Genomic DNA, 15,340 nt, shown 5'->3' with positions numbered 1-15,340 from the left:
GGATGATTGTCCTGGAAAATTAACAATCTTTCCTAGGACACAAATAGTGAACTTGAAATCCTGGTTAGCCAAACCTGACCATTATACAAGGAAGCATCAAATGTGTCTCAAATGTAACTCTGTAGGAAAGAGTTGTACACACAGCAAAGATTTGTAACTGCTGAATAGATTTGTAAGTGAAGGACATAGGCCTATACTGTTGAAAATCGTTTCAGTAAATTGTAGATTGTATAATTTGTAGAGCTGTAGAATACAGCACATGTACCACATTTACTGGGTTGTTCTTTTTTTTTTGGATTATTGTCCTGGAAAATTAACAATCTTTCCTAGGACACAAATAGTGAACTTGAATTTCCCCTTGGGGATCAATAAAGTATCTATCTATCTATCTATCTATCTATCTATGTATCTAATAGCCTTAGCCTAATGGTAAAATATTTGTAACTGTAGGATGACCTGTAGCTGTAAACAGATCCTTGCCAGAATAGGTCTGTAAGTGTAGTGCATACAGTTGTGCCCATACGTTTACACACCCATGCTAAAGTTGACTAAAAGAGGAATTTAAAAAAAAATCTTTTAGAAATGGATCTTAAAGGTGCCATGTGTAACGTCCACCAAAAAATCAATTCATACTCCACATGATTAATCTACTAAACCCCTCTTCTACTGCACTTTTTACCCCCCCCCCCCCCCCCCATTAATGCACAAATAGGCTGACACCAGACATAATTTCACTGCATTTCTTACTTCCAGTAACTATATGCATGTGACAATAAACTTCCTTGTATCCTTGTATCCTTGTACATTCCATAAAAGATGGGGGCAGTATACCTCCAGAAAGTGAGTTGGTCTACCCTAGAGTAACAACCGAGACACGTGTATTGCAGTTTGGCTGGCAGTTATGTTGCCCGCATACCGCCTCCCATGGCCGAAACTGGTATTATGACACCTGTCGGGCTGTGGCTAGTAATTTAGCATGCTAATTCAGGTTGATGTCTATGCAGCACTATACCTTGTCATTTTTTTAATGACATCATCACCCTTATTTCTTCTCATTCTTTTGATGCGTGTAACTCATTTTTGGGATATTTTTACCTGAATTCTTACACATGGCACCTTTAATGTCTTAATGAGGAAAAAATGAGGAAAAAAATGAGGGAAAAAATGAGGAAAAAATCCAACCTTTAATTAAGGACACCAATGTTCTTTGTGAATGAATAATGTATCATAAATAAATGTTCTTCCCGAAAATACAGGGAGCATAAGTATACACACCCTTAAATTCCCATAGAGGCAGGCAGATTTTTATTTTTAAAGGCCAGTTATATCATGGATCCAGGATACTATGCATCCTGATAAAGTTCCCTTGGCCTTTGGAATTAAAATAGCCCCACATCATCACATACCCTTCACCATAGCTAGAGATTGGCATGGTTTCATTTCAGTTAGCCTAATAGCTGGTTTGATTTGCATTGAGAGATGATCTTATAGAAAGTACCCAAGTAGCCTTCCATACTTGCAAGTTATCTCAGTCAGTCTCAACTGATCTGGCACTTGTTGCTGCTCGTCGTCACACTAGGTAGCCTAACAAAGACCGGTTATCTCTCATGCACCTTGCAACATATGTAGTCATGTTATGCCAGGTGCCGCTGTTTTGTATGTGTGATATGCAGTTTACTCACTGAAAATGCTGAACCGGTCAATCCTGTGTGAGTCCATATCCTACATTGTAATAAACAAATAACAGCATAACGTTACTTTCCTTTACTAGGATTACTAGCCCCGATCCTTTCACCAGCAACCAATCACTTAAGCAGATTTTATAAAATCGTAAAGTTAAAGGTTGTATCAGCGATGGCGGGGCAACGTCACTTCTGTTGACATTCAAACAAAGAGAGAGAGAGAGAGCTACTCCCTCCCTCTACCTCCCGTGCAATTGAAACTCTCCTGAACAAGCATCTCGTCGGTTATTGGTTGGAACACTTTATTTTGCCTTTGAGTGGTTGGCAACACCTGTTGTTAGTAATTGTTTTTGTGTGCAGATCTCAGAGCCTAGGCTGCCTACAGAGATACTTTTTTTTGATGGCCTGCTTATAGGGCGGGCAGCTAGCGGATTGTTAGGAAAGATTAGATGAATGTGATAATTTATGTTTGGGCCTTTTTTGGGCCTGCAATCGCTGATAACTCCTTAATATTTATGGGGAAAAAAGTCAAATGCAACTTCTTAATTTCCTCTTAATTTCTCAGTTTAAACGCCGTGATAACTCCTCTTTCTTGCTCTGTGTCACTGCCGCTGTGTCGCTGTCGCCCATGGCAACCGATAGCATGGGAACCCAAAATGGTGGACGGGCTCTGACGCCTCCCAAATCGTCATGTGACAGCAAGCTACCATGACGTATCTCCTCATTCTCAATATGAAACCAACTTTGCCGCGGATCGTCTGATATGACTGCATCTGGTTGATTGTGATGCACTCACATCTACTACAGTCAGGTAGCGCTGACTTCTGATGTCAAGTAACGACCATTTAGGATATGTTGTAAAATATCGAAGTTGAGGGATGTTTACATAGACGAATTAAACATAGCCTCTGTCGTCAACCTTTTTCCCCAATTGAAATAACTATTTATCTAATAGCCTATACTCTAAGCAACACTAAGGACAAGAAAATAAACCACATCCAACATGAATTTGAACTTTTAATTAAAAAGAAATATATAAACAATGTCAAACTTATAGCTCATCCTGAACATTAACAGTTTCTTGATAGCTGCAGTTATAGCCAATGTTACTGTCCGCCAGGAGCCATGATTCCTGTCTGCCTGTTCAGGAAACACAGGCAGCCAAAACAAGACTAGGCTATTGCCTTTCCCCAGTCTCTTGCCTTCGGGATCTTCTTGAAAATATGTCTCCAGGACCACCCTGTCCATGTGTGGCGCAAAGCTATGGTGCTCTACATTCCGCGAGAGCACTGACACCACCAGTCTGCCCTGGCCCGGGCTCTTCCTACTAACAGACAGGCAGGTCCTCCTGTTCCTCAATCATCCTCAACTGTTCCTCGCTATAATGTGCCTCGTACAGGTTCACGAGCATCGGAATCGCACACCAGATCTTCATCGCAGAGCAAGAACTTATGTTAGCTTAGTTTAAAAGAAAGATGGCGGACGCTATTCCTAAATTCTGGGAGTGAGGTCACACCGCCATGGACAGTAAAAGAAAGCCCACCACTTATGGGTGGGATGAAAACATGCAGATCTAGTGATGTAGTTTTCAGCCTCTGGCCCAGACAAAAAAATACAGATATATCTCATCTCAGGGGGACATGAGGGAGGAAAGCACGGTCAATTTAAAAAATACTACCGGGTTTCTACTGTTACAACGCTTAATGGTAATCTGTGAAGTGTCCCTTTATAACGTTTCCAAAATCATTTTGATGGCACATAACCTCATAACATGACAAACGGCACTTCTGCCATTGTCTGAGTGGCCCTCTGTTGGTGCTTTTGTTACAGACTGCCGTCAGTGCATTCCCTATATATTATATCAGCGTTATGTTCATACTTTGTTGCAAAAGACGTATATTTAGTTTGCTTATGATTTTGTGTTTCTTAATCTTGTTAAGGGTGCCTTTAAGGACTGATCACACCAAGAATGATAACGGCAAAAAAATATTGTTCTAGCTAATATGAATGACGACGTCCACACATAAACTTAAACTATAACAACATGCAACAAGCCAATCAGAATCCATCAAATTTTAGCCATCACATTCATAAGCACAAAGAGAGACTTTCCTTATTCTTGGTCAGTGTTGACGATTTTATTGTTATAGTTATAATTATCGTTCCTGGTGTGAACGGCCCTTTCCTCTTATAACTTGTTGCCAGTCTCTTTCTCTCTCTCTCTCTCTGCCTTAATTTAGATGACAGGGAAAGTGCATGTTGAGCACAAATTAGGTTGCAGTGGCTGACATTATATCAGTCACTCACGTACACACCAGCCTCTCACCTCTCTCTCCCACACACATACAGTATGCACACACACGCGCTAGTCATTCACACACAAGTTCCGCTCTCTCATGAATAGTCTCTTTTACATCTCACTCTCACTAGCTCATTCACTCACTGTGTTGTCACACTCACTGTTGTTAGGTTATGTTTGATACAGTTGTTTGACACTGCAGAATAACCTACAATGCAGGTGACTGCAGCTGGCAGTAGTTTAACCCATTTAACAGGGACATATATTTTACAGTGTGGGTATGGTGTGTGTGTTTGGGGGGTATGGTGTGTGAGTGTGTGTGTGTGTGGGGGGGGGGGGGGTGTAATGGTGTGTGTATGTGTGAGGGGGAGTTACGATGTAATGGTGTGTGTGATTGAGGGGGGTGTACCTGTATGTGGGGGGCAAGTGGCAAGAGAGATAGAGAGAGGAAAAAATATAAATATAAATTAATAAATGTAAAAAAAAACAGGAGGTGTGAGGTTGATTAGGTATGAGGCAGAGAATGACAGTTCAGCATCCTGGTGGCTTGATAGAAACCTCTCTATCTATCTGCTGGTATAGGTACGCATGTTCTTGTACCTTCTACCAGATGGTAGGAGGGTGAAGAGACTGTGGCTGGGATGACTGGGGTCGGCGAGGATCGGTTTTGTCTTTCTCCAGCGGGGCGCTGGCTGTAAAGGTCCTGAATAGTTGGTAACGTCCTTGTAATGTGCTGCGCTGACCTAACCTGACCACCCTTTGCAGAGCTTTGCGGTCATGGGCGGTGCTGTTACCATACCATGCTGTGATGTTGCCAGTCAGGATACTCTCAATGGTAGAAGTTGGTCAGTATTTCACCGTCCATACCAAACTTCACCGCAGCCGCCAAAGAAAGAAGAGCTGTCTTGTTGTCTTTATGACCATAGCTATAATAGTGTGACCAGCTCAGATCCTCGCTGGTGTTAATTCTAAGGAATTTGAAGCAGCTGACTTTCTCCACTGCTGTGCCCCCAGTGTAGATGGGTGTGTGCTCTTCTCCCTGCAGTCTCCTGTAGTCCACTATAAGCTTTTTGATTTTGCTGACGTTGAGCAGCAAGTTGTTGTCCTGGCACCATGTCAGGGTGACCACCTCTGCTCTGTAAGCTGACTCATCATCACCTGGGATACATCATAATGAACTAGAAATGGAATTCCAAGGAATTACCAGTGCATGAAAATGCAAAAAATATAATGTAAAATATCATACAGAGTAAAAACAGATAATGCAGAGATAGCTACAATGGTGCAGCTAGGGTACATACGATGGTTGCTATATGCCAAATAAAGCGGGTGGTATGTTGTTGCTAGGGTATAAATGGTGGCTACTATCAGAAATAAAGGAGTTACCATAGTGGTTTGCTAGTATAATCATGTTGGTTGCTATGGAAACTGTGCAGATCTGACTTGATGTGATGCATGCTGGGTTGAACACAATGCATACTGGGATGGACGCAATGCTTGCTGGTTAGAAATTCTGTCCGACTTCTGTCAGCAAAGATTGTTAAGGCGGAGCAAGATGTTTCATCAGGAGCCACTTCCGGGAACCCGGATCGCACGAGGGGGGGTCAAAATCCCCCTTTAAGCAGAGCAGAGGCAGCGACTGCTCCATTGAAGTCTATGGGCATAGCTCAGAATTTCACCACATATGCTAAGGTCTTGGTTCTATAGACTTAGGAATGTGAATTTTGGGCACGTTTTCATGATCCTCAAACCCTTCTGAACATTTCAGGTACATTTTTAGCATTTTTGAGCATTCCAGTCTGGAGAAAATCAACCTTATATCAGGTGTGCGCCGGTTATTTATGCAGCTGCTGTTGGCCGGTTGCAACGTACGCTCGTCAATACGTCATCGACACGCCTCTTTATGCAGACAGGATTCGATCCCCATTTCGCGCCCATAGACATGAACTACGACGAAGTATCTTGCTCCGCCTTAACAATCTTTGCTGTCAGCCGGGGAGGGACTTACCACCGTGACACCATGTCACATGGCCTTAAAATATCGCGGGAGTCAGCCTGCAGACAGATCTTGCAGTTGCCTTCCACGAGCTGCACGAGCTGAAACACGCCCTCATGACGTCAGTTCAAAGATGTGATAGGGCCATTTGGGAGGAATGTCCTGATGACGATTATGACGGGAGGCTCATGCTGCTTCCTTATGTTGGAATATGCGAAAATAAACAGAAATCGAAGGGATACCTTCTTATATGTGATTTTTGCAACAATGGTAGGCTAGCCTACTGAAAACGTTTGGATATTCTGTTATTTTCTGCTGTTGGCTAAATAGATAGACACACATATAGGGGAAACACTTGATATTGAATTGATGTGCTACAATGCAGGCCTGTTAACTGTATGACAGCAGTGGTTTATTTAAACTACATCATAAGAATTTATTTCGTCAGTCATCATGCTCATTTTAATGAGTAAGAATGAAAGTTCTGCTGTGTTTATTGCAAACAAAATTCCGCGATATCTCCCGCGAGTCACGTCAGGCAGACTGTAGCCTGCCTGTCCGGGATGAGCTGCCCTCTGTTGTAGCTCCTCCCGGCTAGCCTCTGAAGATCACGTTTACGTAGTAAGCCAGACCAAGGGCCAATATCAATTTTCTGTTTTACCCCTTCCCCTTCCCCTATCCCTTCATTTTACCCCTAGCCCTTGTCCCTCGAAACCGAGTGGCAAGACATAGGGGTGAAGAATATTCCCCTTGGAAATGAGATACCACTAGCCAACCATAAGGGAGAGCTGGATGATTGAAACACTTGAATTAACGTAATTTACAGAGATCGTACCACACTGAAAGCTAATATTTTGTCACTAGCAACCTGTCTTCTGTCAAATAGGCTATAATTGCATTTTCAGCTCGGAATAAAACCGTTCAGGAATTATTTCAACAACAGCTGAACGTGCCTATGTTCGTTCGCAGCCTACCTTGGTCCGGGTGAATGAAACAGGGATGGGGGACAAAACAAACATGCAGTATGCTCTGTAAACATCCCACAACACAAATTTGATATTTTACAATAATATCCAAATGGTCGTTACTTGACATCAGAAGCAATCGCTACCTGTAATAGCCGAGGAGTCGGCAGCAATATGCAGCATTCATATCAGACGAGCGGTAAAAAAGTTCAGCGAATTTAGCTGCTGTTGGACTTTACATTTCTGACATGGTATGCTGCCAATTCGCGGGGTAGACATGGAAATATGTAAAATGCGAGACATTCGCGCAAATAATGATGTTAACATTCACAAAACAGCGATTTTTTTAAAAACTTCCTCGTGAAGAACAGGACCTTCAATATATGGTCACAAGATTGAATGCAACATAAAACAATTACCATTTTAATTTTATAATCCTTATTAATGCCAACATTTCATGCCAATGAATCTCTCGGTGTGCTTATTTTTCCGGTGTGAGCGGTGTATGTTGGGTATGTCTCTTACCCCTCGGTTTCAAGTAAGCTCCCGATCTTACTTGGTTTTAAGGGGTATCTACCCCTTGCCCTTATCCCTACCCCTCGATCGAAATGAGAATTGAGATAACCCTTCGTCTCACGTGCACGCGCAAAACTAAGGGGAAGGGGAAGGGGTAAAATAGAGAATTGAGATTGGCCCCAAGTCAGACTCAGTCCAAGTCGAACTCGCCTAGTGACAGTTTGCTATCGTGGCCTGAACACCTGGCACTAATAGAGTACCGAAGCCATGACGTAGCGTTGCCAAGGCAGCAATTTCACTGGATCTAAACAAATCAATCTACCATTAGAAATCACCATTGCGGTGGCTTTCTTAATCTATTTCAATAATTTTACAACGTTTCTAAGACGTTAGTATATATATTTTTTACACTGTAGGAATCACATACAACATATATTCATACCAACACGATCAAATTTGTGACTACAGACTTTTATTTTAGCATGGGTTTCCTCTGTAAAAGAGACCTGCATGTAACTTCACAGCATGCGGTTAAAATCCTTAAATTCACGGACGTGTTTTGGCTTTATTTTTTTGGCAAAAACACGTTGCTCTTAACAACCGCCAGTCTTTGAGAAGACGTGAAATATCCACTGGAATTTTGTTTCTTTCTATTACACCTGCCAGGGAATCCGTGTTATGTGGCTAAGCTGCTGCCTAGCAGGTAAAGCACGTTTAAATGGCTATAGCCTACATTTAAAACAATTTATTAGCTAGAAATGATGCCACTTGTCTACATTCAATATAAGCCACTTCGAAAGTTTGTTTAGATCCAGTGATTCTGCCGTCATGGAAACGCTACGTCACACTTCGGGACTCTATTGCTTCTGTGATGTCATAATGGCCAATATTAAGTCTATGGGGAAATGTTTTTAATTAATAGTTTAAAAAGTATACCATGTCCTTTAGAAAACCTACGTTACAAAGTTTGAATGAAGTTTCTAAGTTAAACGGTTCAAGCTAAATAGCAGGCAGAAAAAGTGATCCGTGGAATAATAATAGATAAGAGAGGAAGAACAGTAGGCTACAGTGCATTTTCATGCACTGTAATAATAAGAAAGCCTAAGAAAGAACAGTAACAGTTGTATGTCGCTTTGATAAAAGCATCTGCCAAATCCAATAACCATATTTCATAACCATAACCATGTGATTCATTGAAACCTCTGTCAGTCGCAAAGCGTCAGCTAGACAGAATGTAACTAATTCTGATCGCACTACACAAACATGCATGGTAGCCTTGGGCTACTATTTTGTATCACAGGGGCCAAATAATAGGCTACATTTAACACTTTTTAAATGTCCATTGTCACCTCACAAAACCCATAGCCTATCTGTCAGCCCATGGCCCTCAGGGGCCAAATCCGAGGCACCCATGGCAATATGATTTTAAATCTGATCAGTCCCCTTTTGTGTGCTTTCCTACCAAGTTTGCTGCTATCACACATTGATATTTATTTTGAGTTTAACTGCCCCAATAACTGTGAAAGATAATAACTAGGCCACAATTTGAAAATAAATTAAACATATAGTCCATTCACACAGATTTCATCTGGCAGATAATTATTCCAAAAGAACGCAAAATTGGCCTTCTCATCTGCTCGTAGGCCTACGGGAACAACAGAGCACACCACTGTTTAGGCTACGTTAAATCAAACACTTCGCAACGTGTTGAGATTGAACTCATCCCGGATAAACTTTGCAGTGGCTACGTGCTCAGTGTCCGAGTGGTTTTGTCTTCTGGAATAAAAAGAAAATAAGATTTTTGGATTTTGCCACGTGTGTATTGTATTGCCACCTCTTGTATGAGTGTGTGGCGTAAATTTTTTTTAAATGTCAACAGAGGTAACGAGCAAAGATTCTAGGATCTTTGGTAACGAGTTTGTTGATGTAGGACTATAATCAATTAGCCTAGCATGCTAGGCTTGGCTTTATGGCGTAACGAAACGCACCAGCTAAGATAGCTTGAAAGCTAACAAAGTTTGACTTCGTCTAACAGGTTGTGTATGTCGGGTGTCATAGAGATGTCTTTGTTCTGCAGACAATGCAATCATCCGACTGGGTAACGCACATAAGATGAGAACAGAAAGCAAGAAACATGAATGGTAGTGACGTGAGCAGGCACGTATATATAGCAATGGTGCGACATCATGGAATCAGCTGGTTCTATGGTGTAATGGTTAGCACTCTGGACTTTGAATCCAGCGATCCGAGTTCAAATCTCGGTAGAACCTTCGTTTTGTCACATTAACAAAAGCATTTAGTGGCCATGGGTAGCCTACAAGAAGCTTCGGCGAAGTGCATAGCTGATCCAAATCACATATTTAATCCAACCTGTGGTGGAAGCTGGTCATCCAAATTATTTATGTCTGTTGTGGGGACAACCCTCTTAACCCAACGCATCCAGAAGCCCATGCCACTGTTTAGTAGTTGAGTAGCCTATGCCATTGCAACATTATCTTAAAGGTGCATATGTAGTTTCAATTTGACATTGATCTGTGATCATGGTAATGAAGTATTGCAGCACATGGGGTCTGTGAGTGCATTTTATAGACTGTTCATTCAGTTTTTCTTGCCATAAATCTATATACATTTGTTAAATAAGTCAACGAAACCCTTGCTACACACATTATAATAAACATGATTTATTATAATGCAATATGCCAACACAAGATCAGGCAATTCATTTTAATACAATTATATACAACTGCAACACTTTTACATGCACTATGACAAAGTGTGCATAGTTCACGTGAGTTAGTGCACTGTCAGGAGATCCTAACTTATATGTCATTCATTCTCATGCAAGGTACATGCGTGGTGATAATCCACTCAAACACATGCATGGTACACACACAGGCACAACAATCCTTTTCAAGTTATACTATCGTTTCCGTTTCATGTTTTCATGTCAAGCAAGCCCATTTTTAATTTTGATAGGAAATGAGGAGTCTATAATGTATGTCATTCCTATGTTTCTCCACAAGGAGTCAGTATTCTCCATATAATGTGGTATGATTTTATTAAAAAGGAGTTCAATAGGAACACGTCTGTGCGCCTGCATAAGAATATTCAAATAGGCTACTTATTCTTTTTTTTTTATGGGGTCTCACTGATGTGAGTCAAGGTTCACCAGTTTTTTGCATAACATGCATAAATTATGAATGTGTGTACACTGCCCCGGATGGGTAAAATGCAGAGAACAAATTTCCAGTAGGAATTTCCTACAGGACTATACAGTATAACTTAACTTAACTTAACTTAACTTAAATTATTGATGTCCAAAACAGTGTTATTGCAGTCATGCCTCCACACATGAATTCCACACCGTTGAAATAAAATCTTGGGAAAATCCACTTTATAAATGCTTTAACCAAAAGTCAAATTAAATATCATTGCATATGAGATATGAGGTATTACACATTGATGTCTGGACCCTATGCCGGTCCTGTGCCTCGTCAACCACACAAGAATCCTTTATTTCATGCTTTAACATAGTTCGTCTAATCAGCATAGGCTATTTCTGTCGGAATGATAGTTAGCATTAGCCAAATTAAGCACAACGACTGTGAACCAAGACGATTCTGCAATTACATGTTAGGTTGCATGTTAGTATTTTATTCAAAGAATTTCAGATCCATTGTCTCCTCTTCAGTGGTCATTTTAGGATTTATTTAGGGGTGCACAATCATATTATTTCAGCACCCCTGAAAAATAAAGTTAAACATAGGTACCCATGACTAAAAACAAGACAGCAAAAGGGAAAACATACAGTAAATTAAACAATTAAAATGACATACAAGAAAATAAAGAGATAGATGGAATCAGTCAGCTATTAAGAAAGGCAATTTTATGAAAATGATATATGAAAAAGATGCCACTGATGGAGCAGATTTAATGTTGTAAGACTGTACCAGAGCGCAGCAAACGATCAGTCACCCCAAGTCGATAGACACATTGTGGCAAAGCTAAAGGTCCAGTTATATCATGGATCCAGGATACAGGGCCCAAGTTGGAGGATCTGAGGGGCCTAGCAGGACAATAGGGGGTTAAGAAATCATTTATTTAATCAGGTGCCAGTCCATATAAAGCCTTGCAGGTTATTAAGCGGATTTGAAAGTCTGTAAAACCAATGTCGATTGGTTGCTATTGGTACAACTCACTAGCCTTGTAGTAGACTCACTACTTCGTTTCACCTTGTGAAGAAAGTCTGGCTGCTCATGATTGGGAAACGTTTCCAACTCGAGAATCGTAGCGTAGAGTTTGTTTTATCTTTGAAATCATTTGTCCAGCCTAACCAATCACATTGATCATGGATTCCCTATGTTACTTCCCACTTTGCCTATCCTTTACAAACTGATAATAAGCCGCATCGGCAGTCAGGAAACAATGTATGTAGGCTTAAGGTCTATATAATAATACACATTGTTCTGACTGCAATTTTTGATGTTCGCAAGGCTTGCTACTACCTTTAACCACTGCCACTTTCTATTTCGAAACTATAGCGTCATCCCATCTGTCACTGATTGGCTTGTGACTCTTTGTACCTGAGGGAAATGTTAGTGTATGTTAGTGAGTTCTGAACAGTCTGTAAACAGGTGATAGATGCACAATTTAGACAGGTGAATAAGGTATTGCAATAATCAAGTTTAACAAAAGGAAACAAAGGCATGGATGATAACATTGACCTAATTTTAGGAATGTTCTAAAGTTGATAATCAGGAAGGGGGCAAACACTTTTTCAGATCAACTAGATCAACTCTGAATACAATTTCTCCCCAAAACAGTTAGTGGCATTTTAGTTGTCCTTGTGAATAATAACTCCCATAGATGTGGATTAAAGCTGCAGTTGGCAAGTCTAACAGATTGAGGGGACTTAGCCAAAATGTTTAATGTTTACAACTCTCATGCCCCTCCCCCACTACCACCGAGCACCCTCTCATCGAGTTTGTGCTTGTCAGTGCACACCAGACTGCACCAGACTGTGATTGACAGTCAGATCTCACACAGCCCTGCTCTGATTGGACCAGAAGAACCGGGACCTGTGGATTTTTGCAAAACAAATAGTAGGCTGGAGATAGAAGTGCGGGTTTTTTTCTAAAACCGGCTGATTTATGTTGTTCTGTCGAACCATAGTGTCGGTTTCAGTGAATATGATCAAAAAAATCTTGCCAACTGCAGCTTTAAGATAATAAACAATAAGCATCTTTGTTGACTGAACATTAAATTGCTGTAAGAGTTAAATAAGATACATAGGAGAGCAGGTATGCCTAAATATCCTTATTCAGTATATACATCCTTGAAGTACCATAACCATGACCAGTTATGGGCAGGACATCACACTCACCATCCAGCCTCAACATGAGAAATATGAGCTCTAATCAAGACCTGTCATCACTGCATTTGCTAGGCTGATTAAGGACAATATAGCACTCTGTCAAACTCTGTTTGATCTCGGGAAAACATTTCATATCTTATTATTATTATTCTAAATGTTCACTCCTCTTTCATTTATTTGTGGAGTACCCTGTTTTCCTCTACCTCTGATTACTCGGAGCGGGAGAAGCTGGCTGCCTCTTTCCTCTGTCCTGCCATCACACTCACATTTTCCTCTTTTCCCTTTTTCTGCCCCCCCCCCCCCCCCCACCCCCCTCCTGTTCCAGTCAGGCCTCTGGCAGCCGAAGAAAACCTGTATTTTCCAGGAGAGCGCAGCTGGCTGCCGGCTGTCCGCGGCCTTGCTCCCGGTTCCCCCCTGTGGCCCCTCATGCCAGAGCAAGGAGAGAGGAGCCCAATCCACTCCCTTCCCCTCCCAGACACCCTCTCATGTCATCATCACAAACCCCTGAGACTGCTGCAGACACAGGGACGTTTCAGCTCCACTTGGCTTTAGCCACACGCCCACAATCAACAGACAATCCATGGACACCTACTCCTGGGCTGTTTCAATTAGGCTGAATTAGTTCCCAATGTATTTTTAGGGTGTTGCCGATGAAAAGGTGATTTTTTTCTCCCCACTTTGAACTTGAAATGGTAATACTATACCTCGTCACCATAGCATACTCCCAAAGGTACATCTGTGTAATAGTGTGTGTGTGTGTGTGTGTGTGTGTGTGTACCCATGTGTGAAAAGCAAAATGGAGGTATGGAGAGAACATTTTGCTGTAACTTAAAGAATAAAACAGACAGAACTTACTGGACCTAAGGACTGACCTTGTATCATACTTTATGCAAGTATTTATTATACATACTACTTGCTAAGTATACGTATGGCTAATGTCAGCAAATATGCACATAGCACCTCATTCACTTCGTTTCTGTCTGCAACCTGAGTGACTCATCATTCGCAAGGTCTGCATCGCTGGAGAGGAGTCTTTCAAAATCTGGCATCTTCATAAGCTATTGAGCCAGTAGATCCATAGCAGCTCAGGGTAAAAATATATTTATAAACATATAAAGGCTAGAGCAACAGACATATGTATAAATATATAAATGCATGAATCCGTCAGCAAGGCTGGTGGTGGGGATGGCAGGGTGCCACTGCTGAGCTGGAAGAAGTGCAGCGTTGTCTCGCACTGGCCTCAGAGCAGGGCCTGTCCTGAGGGAACAGGACTACAGCCCCCCCCCCCCCCCCCCCCCCCCTTTAAGGGCAGCTGTAATGGCTCCTTATGCACACATGCACACACACACACACACACTCATACACAGAGTTGCAGTCACACTCACACACACGTACAGTATATACACATGCACACGCACATACACACTAGTGTGCATGCACACTGCAACACACACACACACACACACACACACACACACACATGCACAGGCACACACATGCACCTACACACGCGCCTCTATGACAGGTTTATACATACTCCTTTTCCTCAGCAGTGACGAGAGGTTCCCACTGTGTATTTTTGGTAAACTGCTGACACGTGAAATACACAGTGTTTGTTGATGAGATTCAGTGTAACTCCAGCAAAGCTCCCTATTTTGCATCTTGATGGAACATTGAAATCAACCAATTATTTCTGCATAGTTGTGAACAAAGACATCAGGGAAAATAATTTATATACACACTTCAGAAATCTTCAGTAAAATAGTTAAAAGTTATTCAAAATGATTATCTAAATGAAACTGAGTGTAGGTAGAAAGATAATGATAAAGATGGTTCTACATGACAGCAAGTATTACGTTTTGGAGTTAAATATAGCAAATGGTGAGAAAGCGACCAGTATGTAATAGAAAGTCAAAAACAACAGCAAGAGAGGCCATGACCACTCATCTTGTGGTGACGTTTTAATTGCACAATGAAGAAGAAAGCTAAAAAAAGCTCTCACTCTTCTCCAAAATGAGATAGGCTAGGAGAAAAATTGAACAGATGCCATGAGCCAAAGACGTCATTCTGGTCTGTCTTTTCTCAAATTAATGGAAGCATATCAAATAGATGCCTTCAGGGCTGTGTGACTTAAAACTGTCATTCACATCTGCAGCACACAATCTTTTAGAAATATATGTTATGTTGAAACAATGTATTGCAACTGAAAACTAGCTCTCATCACTTCATTGTCACTAATGATCATTTGAGAGGGAGAAAGGAATGAGAACATCATCTACTTTAAGATTTGTGACATTTTGTTGCTGGGGCTGGTGTGGCTGTGGCTGCTGCCTAAACACTCAAACACCTGCACTACATGGACTGTATATATCTGATCAGACCTTTGCTAAGTCAGTTGCAAATTTGGTTTCATTCCCAAGCCAATGCATCGTTAGAGTTATATAGCAGACTCAGCAGCCCTTGCTCTTGCTCACATAGACCTTGAAAACGAGTCACACATAACTGAAC

The 15,340-nt window shown here is 41.4% G+C and overlaps 1 long non-coding RNA gene and 1 other non-coding gene across 2 annotated transcripts; both read left to right on the top strand.

Moving 5' to 3' along the window:
• Positions 1-8,122: 8,122 nt before the first annotated feature.
• Positions 8,123-13,691, top strand: LOC121678111. Its single transcript, XR_006021159.1, has 2 exons — positions 8,123-8,161; positions 13,158-13,691. It is a non-coding gene; the product is annotated as an uncharacterized LOC121678111 (long non-coding RNA).
• trnaq-uug lies at positions 9,657-9,728 on the top strand. Its single transcript has one exon. It is a non-coding gene; the product is annotated as a tRNA-Gln (tRNA).
• Positions 13,692-15,340: the final 1,649 nt, after the last annotated feature.

Source organism: Alosa sapidissima, chromosome 12, assembly GCF_018492685.1.
Source record: "Alosa sapidissima isolate fAloSap1 chromosome 12, fAloSap1.pri, whole genome shotgun sequence".
In the NCBI taxonomy this organism is placed as follows: domain Eukaryota; kingdom Metazoa; phylum Chordata; class Actinopteri; order Clupeiformes; family Clupeidae; genus Alosa; species Alosa sapidissima.
Note: the sequence above shows the minus strand (reverse complement) of the source record. Positions and strands in the feature narration are given on the sequence as shown.